Source organism: Coenobita brevimanus, chromosome 116, assembly GCF_032717465.1.
Source record: "Coenobita brevimanus isolate Jiangsu-jjx chromosome 116, ASM3271746v2, whole genome shotgun sequence".
Classification (NCBI taxonomy): Eukaryota; Metazoa; Arthropoda; class Malacostraca; order Decapoda; family Coenobitidae; genus Coenobita; species Coenobita brevimanus.
The window spans coordinates 28,265,756-28,273,255 of NC_137069.1; positions in this window are offsets into that span (position 1 = coordinate 28,265,756).

The following is a 7,500-nucleotide window of genomic DNA, read 5'->3' on the forward strand; positions in this document are numbered from 1 at the left end:
AATTCAAATTGCTAATTTTTTCTTTGCAACACCTTTTAGAGCAAACCATAAAAGCTTTAAATCTGTAACTTTCCATATATATAGCTGGAGTCCCTCTTATGATCTGAAAAGAGTATGGTCACAGTTAGGCATACAGTTAGCCAGTTATTGAGACAAACACATAATTTACAAATGCGTTCTTCGACACATTTGTCTTCAGATTTAGCTGGTTAAACAAGAAGTCACCCTAGAGTCTTCAGATCTTGTTTATATTAAAAATACCTTATTTACCACGTGGTCAAGCTTCCTTACTGTGGCTATTCGATAACAGTGGGTAACTAGTTGTTATATATTCATCCATTCATTCATTCGTCGTCCAGTCCTACGTTGCCTCATGAGAAGCGTAGGAGTCCGGGGCTAGGGAAGTTGATCTTGACATTTAAGATGAGAGTGACCGGCCTCATTCATCCCTGAATGGCATTACGTGAGCAATAAACCCCAATCATCTCTTGGATATAAACCTTCACCACCTGAATCCGATTGGTGCGCCGTAATTACTCACCAAACCACTAGGCGCTAAAATTTGGTTATATGGCTACCACCCAGCGCAGTAAATGGTTTCCTGTGTACAGGAAACTATTTGGCTTGTTACAGTGTAGAGTCACCCACAAGCAGAAGGAAGAGCAAAGAATGTAAGAAAGAAAGGCAGAAGGAGTGTAAAATCACCGTAGGCAGAAGGACGAAGAAAGAATGAAGGAAAGAACAACATAAGAGGATGGAAGAAAAGAAGGATGGAGGAGAGGAAAGGGCAGACATCCGAGAGCAGCACTACATCGAGTGAGTGGATGGTGAGCGTCACCACCTACCACAAATATTATTACTGTTATTGTTTTGACTTATGGAAAGAAATCAGTAGATAATAATTTATATATCTATCTACAGTATATCTATATCTATATCTATCTATCTATATCTATCTATCTATACTTTTTTTTTTTGTTTATTTTCATGATCATTGGTATTAGCTGTCAAAATTTTAACTTGTTCTGTTTTTGTTTTCTCTTTTTTTTCACAATTTAGATTGAGAGTTTTCTGCCTGGAAAAGAGAATGTCGCTGAGTTATTGCAGTTTCTTCGTCTTCTTCCTGCTCCTCCACCTGTTTCTTCTTCCTCATCTTCTTCGTCTTTATTTTTCTTCTTCCTCTTCGCCTTCGCCTTCCTCTTCCTCCTCTTTTTCTCAGACAATTTTATTTAGCAAAGGCCAAGAAAGTCATTGAGTTCGGCTGCTGCTTGTTGGAAAACGTGGATATTGCCGACACCTTGAATTATACCCCCCCTCTCTCTCTCTCTCTCTCTCTCTCTCTCTCTCTTCTAACCATCAAACAATTTCAGGTCATGGTTAAGGCCACAGGTCAAGCTAGTTACATTTTTAATTGTTATGTCAACTGCTTCCCTAGAAAAGAGGAAATAACTGAGGCTGTGGGAATATCTATATCTGTCTATCTGTCAATCCGTCCGTTATAGCCAGACGCCTTAATCTTAATCCCGAAAGGGGAGGCCACAAACGAATCGTCGCCATGTCGCCCTCTCCCTCAGCCTGCCCTCTCCACACCTCACATCCACCTCTTCCTCATATGCCTCTCCTCACCTCAACCCTCCATCTCATCCTCGGTCTCCCTCTGCCCAGATCTCCACTGCCCTTCAGTCACCTAAACCATTTCCCTACCTTTCCTTTCCGTTCCTTTTCCTTCCTTTCACTTGCCTTCCTTACACCCCCTCCTCTCTTCCATTTCATATCCTTTCTTTTTATTTCCCTTCTCTTCCTTCTTCTTCCTTTACCTTCCCTTCCCTACATTTCTCTTCCCAATTATCTCATTCCTTTCGTTTCACTTCCCTTCACTGTACTTCTCATCTTTCTTTCCTATCTTTCCTTTCCTTTCCTTTCCTTCCCTTCCTTTCCCTACCCTTCCCTTCCTTTTCCTACCCTTCCTTCCTATCCTTTCCTTTCCTTTCCTTCCTTTCCCTTCCCTTCCCCCCCTTCCCTTCCTTTCCTTCCATCTCTTCGTACTTTCATTCATCTTTTTTATTCACTCCTCTCTTTTACTCTCCTCTTTTCTCCCATTATTTTTCATATCCTCTTACACTCTTCTCTCCTCCTTCCTTTCCTCTTCTATTTTCTGTCCTTTCTTACTCCCTCATCTTCTCCTCCCACCTTCTCTCCTTTTCAGTAAACCCTCCTTTCCTCCTCTTTTCCTCTTTCTCCTCTCCTAGTTTCTCTCTTTCTTCGTTCTCTACTCTCATATATTCCCACCTTTCCCCCTCTCCTCGCCTCTCTCGTTTCCTCTCCTCTCACAGTTTCTCTTCTCTCTCAGACTGGAAAAATGTATAAGTGGAGTACCGCAAGGCTCAGTTTTGGGTCCTATATTGTTCTTGATTTATACAGACGACACTGATGAAGGCGTGTTTTGAAAAAATATCAAAATTTGCTGACGATACGAAGATTGGCAGTAAAGCAGATACCCCAGAACAAAGAATATTGATTCAAAGGGCTCTTAATAAATAACTTAATTGGGCTGAAAAGTGGCAAGTGGGTTTTAATATTGATAAATGCAAAGTTCTAAATAATGGAAGTAAAACTGAAATCTTAAGTTATGCAATGAATCATTCACAACTCATGAATGTAAACCATGAAAAGGATCTAGGAATAATTATAACAGATGATCTGAAGTCAAGTAAACATTGCACTGAAGCCATAAAGAAGGCTAACAAACTAATTAGATTTATAGGTAGATCATTTAAGATCAGATTTGAAAATATAATTCTTACCCTGTACATTTCCTTTGTGCGTCCACATCTACAGTACTGTGTGCATTTCTGGTCACTGTATTACAGGAATGGTACAGAGAAATTAGACAGAGTGCAGTGATTATTAAAAAAAAAATATCCACACCGAGTAACAAATACAAGAAGCGATTAAATGAGCTAAAGTTACTTAACCTATTAATGAGCAGACTACGAGGGTATCTCATCCAAGTACTCAAGGTTATTAAAGGAATTGATTATATGGATGTTGACAAGTACTTTACACTTAATCATTCGAATTATACTAGAGGTAATTGGTATAAGATTATTGGAAAGCATTTCCTGTCACTGATTGCATTGCGCAGTTGACCCTTGTGCGGTGTGATGCGGTGAGGATCTGTCCGTTCTCCCCTTTGGAGCTAAGATGCGAATGAATGTGTTTGAATGGATGAGTAAATGGAGAGTGAGTCGTCCTGTCTCGGCTACCTCCCTTTCCTTGGGGGAAGCAGCCTAGGTATATAGATAGATAGATTTCCTGTCCAATGAAGCCAAACATTTTTTCTTTAACAGGGTTGTTAACATTTGGAATAAACTGCGCTTGGGAAGTCACTGCTTGCAGTACAGTGGTGTTATTCAAAAATTGCTTGGATAAGTATCTTGCTTCCAATCCCCAGCTAAACATTCATGACTAAATAACAATGTAAGCAGTTTTCCTCTATTTCAGATCGTGATGAAACTATAGCATGGAAATACTGTGTAATTAATGATACTCGTAGCTTATTGACACTTGTACATTTAGTAGGACAGAATATAGTTTAACACTTTTCAGTCTTTCCTATGAAATTTCCATGTCAGCACTCCGTGCTGCATGGTGGTCCTTCTCACTTTTTTCCTGCTAGCTTCGACGGGAGGGTTTGGTGCGTCGGGGAGAGGCTTTATGCTTTACTATCCTTACTTTTAACATGTAGAATTAGATATCATAGTGATAGTCTTCTCTGTACCTGGCAGCCTCGAAAGGACCATTAGGGCTGTTGTTGTGTGCTTTCCTTTGTACTTTGTACTCCTTTCCTTCCCATATTCCTTCCTCTCACCTCTCCCGTATTCCCTCCTCTTCTTTTCTCCTCTCCTCTCCTCTCCTCTTCCATATCGTCAATACTGCCCTTCCATTGCCTTCCTACCAGCAATTCCGTTTCAGTCACCCAGTCGGTCCCACTCTCACTGACCCTCACTGTCCCCTCAGACCTCAACCAACCACCCCATTCCTTTTTGCATGCCTTTTAAATTCACTTTCTGGCTCTGGAGTGTTCTTAATTCACTCTACACTGCTCTGTTATTCACTGATCACTGCTTATTTATTCATTGTTTGGTTCTGAAGGTTTTGGTTGTTAGACTGTGGGTCTGTAAGCTTCTAAATTAGGTGTTAATATTTTTCTTTTTTTTTCGTGGCTTTTAACTTATTCTGTGATTGTAAGGGTTTATTAACTATGCATGCTTCTTTTATTCACTATGCATGGCCTGCTTATTCATTTTCTGGTTTTGGAGGTTTGTTTATTCATTCTGTGATTCTCAGGGTTTCTGAATAACTATGCATGACCTCCTTATTCACTCTGAATGGGCCTGTTTATTTACTTTTGTGTATGTTATTCACTCCACTTCTAAGAGGCTTCTAAATGCATTTTACAGAAGTGCTGTGAATACCTCAATTGGTCTTCCGATCTGACTAAGACGTACCGGCAAGATATTCTACTTCACATCTAAGTTCTTCAAGAAAAGCAGTTGGAGTCACTACCAAGGGTCAAGACGCTGTTGTGTACATACTACGAGAGAAGAGAGAGGAGGGGATAGGGAGGAGGGATTGGGAGGAGGGATTGGGAGGAGAGAGGGGGGATAGGAGAGAGAGAGAGGAGGGGATGGGAGGGAGGGAAGACGGGACAGAAAGGAGAGAGGAGGGGATAAGGAGGAGGGAGGAGGGGATAGGGAGGAGAGAGGAGGGGAGGCATAGGAAGGAAGGAGAGAGAAAGGGAGGGAGAGAGGAGGGGATAGGGAGGAGAGGAGGGGATAAGGAAGAGAAAGGAGGGGCTAGGAGAGAGAGAGGATGGGATAGGGGGGGAAAGGAGGGGATAGGAGGAAGAGAGGATGGGGATAGAGAGGAGAGGAGGGGATAGGGAGGAGAGGAGGGGATAGGAGGAAGAAAGGAGGGGATAGGAGGAAGAGAGGAGGGGACAGGGAAGAGAGGAGGGGATAGGAGAGGGAGAGGAGGGGATTGGGGGGAGACAGGAGGGGATAGAGAGGAGAAGAAGGGGATAGGAAGGAGAGGAAGGGATAGCAGGGAGAGAGGGGGGAAAGGAATGAGAGAGGAGAGGGAGGAGTGAGAGAGGAGAGGGAGGAGGGAGAGGGGAGAGGATAGGGAGGAGTGATGAGGAGGATAGGGAGGAGAGAGGAGGGGATGAGGACAGATGAGGGGGATAAGGAGGAAAGAGGAGGGGACAGGGAGGAGTGAGAAGATGGATAGTGAAGAGAGATAAGTGGGATAGGGCCACACCACCACCACCACCACCACCACCACAACAACAACAACAACAACAACAACAACAATAACATCAACAACGACAACCCCAAACCAAGACCGTCCCCCCCTCTCTCTCTCTCTCTCTCTCTCTCTCTCTCTCTCTCTCTCTCTCTCTCTCTCTCTCAAAACAAATAAACAAAAAAAATCATCAGACAGCTGAAAAAGCAAAGACAGGCCTTCAGCATCAAATTGAAAGCATGACCACCTCTTAAAAATGAAAAAAAAAAAATCCACTAAGCTCATTCCAGTCACAATATGAAAGTGAGCGAAAAATAATGAGAGCGAAAATTAAAGAAATGCTGTCGGGTATTCCAGTAACATTCGCACATTATCAAATTAATTAATGACGCAGCGGCAGGGTTTACGATCACTGCATGATTTCTCGGTGACAGCGAAATTAATTACGTCAGCAAAAAATCTAAAGCAGGTGAGTGGATGGTGTGGCTGGGTGTGGGGAGGTGGGGGATGGGGGGTGTTTGTGGGAGAGTGGAGGATGAAGGGTGTTTGTGGTGTGTGTGTGTGTGTGTGTGTGTGTGTGTGTGTGTGTGTGTGTGTATGTGATCGTACTAATGGGAATCTGGGATATGATGACTACGAAATAAACAGATCTTGAATTTGGCTCTCTATCTTGTTTTTGTTTTTTCGTGGAGGGAACAAAGTTACGGACTTCTGGCCTTTGGTTCCTTCTTCCTTGCATAAAAAAAAAATATGATGATGATGTTTATTTTTAATTTGTGTGTTGTCTTTCACCACCCTTCTAAAAGAAAATCAGATTTCACCCAATTTTCCTGTCAACTAGTGTTCATCATAGTGGTGTTCATATCATTATTTAGATTTGCTTTCTCCTACCTCTTCCCTTCCCTTCCCTTCCCTTCCATTCCCCTATCCTCTCCCTCCCCCCTCATTGCCTCTCCACCTCCTTCTCCTCTCTCTCTCTCTCTCTCTTTCAAATTCATCTTCCTCTTATCTACCACTCATTCCTCCCTTGCTCCCTCTCCCTATCTCCCTTTTCTCTCCTCCTCTTATTTCTTTAACTCCCAGTCCCTCTACACCTTCCCTTCTTCTTCTTCTTCTTCTTCTCTCTCTCTCTCTCTCTCTCTCTCTCTCTCTCTCTTCCCCATTCACTTCTCTCCCCATTCTAATCACCTTCCCCCCTCTTCTTTCTCCCTCCCTCACCCATTAACCTCCCCCTCCCCTCTCTCCCCTCTTCTCCAATTTTCCTTTCTCCATCCTCTCCCCTCTACCACCTATCCCTCTTCCCCCTCTCCCCTCTTCTCATCCAGGTCTATCCCCTCCCTTTCCTTCTCCCTCCTCTCCTCTCTCGTCCCCTCCTCTTCTCCCTTATACCTCTCTCCTTCCCTCCCTCTTCCGTTTACCCTCTTCCTCTTCCTTCCCCTTTACTTCTCTTCCTCTTCCCCTCTACCTTCGCTCTCCTCCTTTCCCCAACCCTTCTACGTTTCTCTCCTCTTCCCCTCCTATCCCCGTTCCTCTCCCTCCTTCCTTTCTCCCCTATCCCCTTCACTCCTCTCCCCTCCCTCCCTTGCCCCTCCCCACTATTACAACCCCACCTCATCTTTAAACCTCAGGGGAAAATAATCGCCCAAGAGAAGCTTTACTTAAAATTTTACGAAATTTTGAGATGAAGTTTCGAAGGTCAGAGAGAGAGAGAGAGAGAGAGAGAGAGAGAGAGAGAATGAGTGTTGAAAGGATCGAGTCTGTAGGCCAGGATGTCTGTGTATTGTTTTTTTTTCCTCTCTCTCTCTTTAATGGTGTTGGAAATGGGACGCCTTCACGTGGTGGCACCGATTTGACTGGGCGGTGGAGCTGCCTGGGTGTACTAAAGCCTCTCAACCAATTCCATATCCGCCAAAAGGAGGATGGCGGGCTACAGAAGGGTCAGTTAAGCCAGCAGTCCACTGGGTTCATGTTCAGATGAACCTACTATTTACCTGTCCTGCCATTCCTTGTTATTGTTAAGTCTTACTCTCAGGAGACGACCTTACTTAAATTATGAATGATTTCTTGTAATGAAGGGCTAACTAAGGCTCTATCTGACGTTCTAATTCAAAGACTCCCTTCTAAATATCATATGAATTGAGCGAGAATATAATTAGAAAGAACTGAAAGAGCGTATACCTCCAACAACACCAA